The 2,500-nt window shown below is 41.4% G+C and overlaps 1 protein-coding gene across 1 annotated transcript in view; it reads left to right on the forward strand.

Annotated features, from left to right (window-relative positions):
* LOC122261079 (uncharacterized) overlaps positions 1-2,500 on the forward strand; it is a 40,912-nt gene that overhangs the window by 6,522 nt on the left and 31,890 nt on the right. The gene's annotated exons all lie outside the window — the stretch shown is intronic.

Raw genomic sequence — 2,500 nt, forward strand, 5'->3', positions numbered from 1 at the left:
AGATGAAAGAGAGAGAGAGAATGTAGAATAAAAAGAAGACAAGGAAGTGAAAAGGATAACAATAAGAAGACGGGAGAGAAAGAGAAGCAGAAGCTGATGAAGAAGATAAAACAAAAAAGAAAAAAAAAGTTGGAAGAGAGCATGATAAGAAGAAAATTAAAGAAAAAAAGGGATACGAAGATGGAGAAGAGGGAAGAAGATGAGGAGGGAGGGGGGGGAGGTGTTACCGGGAGGGATGGGGGGGGGGGGGGCGCTGGTGTTGTCGTGAAAACTGGAAGCAATTCTGGAGCCACAGCTGTACCTCCTGGAAAATTGATTGGTACACAACGAGGGAAAGAAAACGGGGAGGGAGGGTATTAACATAGAGAAGGAGAGATAAGATGGAGATAGGATGGAGAAAAGAGAGATGGGGGAATGGAGGGAGTGAATGGTGGGGATAAGGCCCGTAGTAAAGAACCTGTGGGGTGGGGCGTCGGGAAAATGTGACGGGTGTCGGATGTAGGACGTAGGATAAAATGTGACGGTTAAATAAAATAAAATAGGTTAAATAAAATAAAATAGGATAAATAAAATAAAATACAAAATGTCTATTGCTATTTTATTTTATTTAACCTATTTTATTTTATTTATCCGTCACATTTTATCCTACGTCCTACATCCGACACCCGTCACATTTTCCCGACGCCCCACCCCACAGGTTCTTTACTACGGGCCTAAGACGGAGATGGAGAGGAAGTGGAGTGAAGGGAGGGGGTAAGACGGAGATGGAGAGGAAGAGAGAAAAGAGAGAGGATGGGAGGAAGTGAAGGAGAAGGGATCGAAGGGGAAAGAGAGGAAGGGGGGAAGGAGAAAGGGAGGGGGTAAGAGGGAGAAGGAGAGGAAGGGAGAAAAGAGAGAGGGAGGGAGGGAGGAAGTGGAGAAGGGGAGAGGAAGGAATGGAGGGAGTAAGACGGAAAAAGGAGAGGTAGAGAGAAAAAGGAGAGTGAGGAGGGAAGAAGGAAGTGGAGAAGAATGTAGAGGAGAAAGATGAGAGAGAAGGGCACGAGGGGCAGGGGGGGGTGAAAAAGATAACTTTCATTGTTATTACTAAAATATAACTTCAAGAAATATTATTGTTATTAGCGTTATCAATATTGTTGTTACCATTGCCATCATTATTATCACCGTCGTCTTTCCCCCATTATCCTCGCTATCACAATATATATATATATATATATATATATATATATATATATATATATATATATATATATATATATACATATATGCTTTCCACCTTCACCCTCAATATCACCTTCACTATTCACCACCATCATCACTCCAGCATCCCCCTCATCACACGAAAGAGACACCTGGCCTAAATCTTCCCATTTCCATTATAGACTCTCCTCTCCCCTCTGTTGCTACCTCCCCTTTCTCCAGCCATCCCTACCCCCAACCCAGTAGCCAGTCACCCCTACACCCCCCTCCCCCCACCCCACCCCACCAGTCAGCCTCTCCTACATCTATCCCCCTCCCCATTAGCCGGCCATACTCACACATACCCCCTACACCCCTACGCCCCCCTCCACCTAGCCAGATACCTTCCATACTCCCCACCCCCCTACCCTTTCTACAGCCACCCCTATAACCCTTAACCCCCCACCCCCTTCCCTCCTCTACCAAGCTACCTACCCGTTCTCCACCCCCCCCCCCCCCCAAAAAAAAAAAAAAAAAAAAAAAAAAAAAAAAAAAAAAAAAAAAAAAAACATTGAAGTCCCTCACATATTCTGCTTCCTGGAAAACTCGATGTCGACGACGAGGGAATTTCCGGGTCAAATACTAGCAAATAATTATAACTAAAGCCGCCAAGGTTTTAGAAAAGAAAAAATAATAATAGGAAAAGAAAAGAAAAAAAAAGAGATAGCAATAAATGATTTGCGCTTCAACGAGGCAAAATAATGAGAGGAATGTATAGGTGTGTTTTTATGGTGATGATGATGATGGTGATGGTGATAGTGATGGTGCTGACTATCGTGTCATTAATATTTTCTTCGTCACTATGGTTATGATAACAACAGCAATGTTAAAAGATAAGTAGAAATAAAAGATAATTGAATAATCGGTGTGTTTATAATGATAATGATAATAATGTTACTTATAACTCTTACAACAACAGTAGCAATAATGATGATCGTAGTATTAACGATTATGATAATGATAATAACAATAATGACAGTAATAATGATGAGAGTAATGATAATAATGATAATAAATACAATGATAATACTATAATAATGAGTAATAGTAGTAATGATAACAATAATGATAACAGTAAAAACGATAATAATAACGGTGATACCAATCAGCATGGGTTTAAAATCATTAAAAAAGAAAAAAAAAAAATACAGTAACACCATCAGCTCACTGCAACGGTTCTCCCTGCAGATGCTCGGGACAGTCACATACCTCTCTCGCCCCCCTCCCTCACTCCTCCCCCTCCCCCACTCCTTCCCCTCCA

The sequence above is a fragment of the Penaeus japonicus genome, unplaced genomic scaffold (assembly GCF_977035675.1).
Source record: "Penaeus japonicus unplaced genomic scaffold, GWHDUDI00000001_assembly GWHDUDI00000026, whole genome shotgun sequence".
NCBI lineage: Eukaryota > Metazoa > Arthropoda > Malacostraca > Decapoda > Penaeidae > Penaeus > Penaeus japonicus.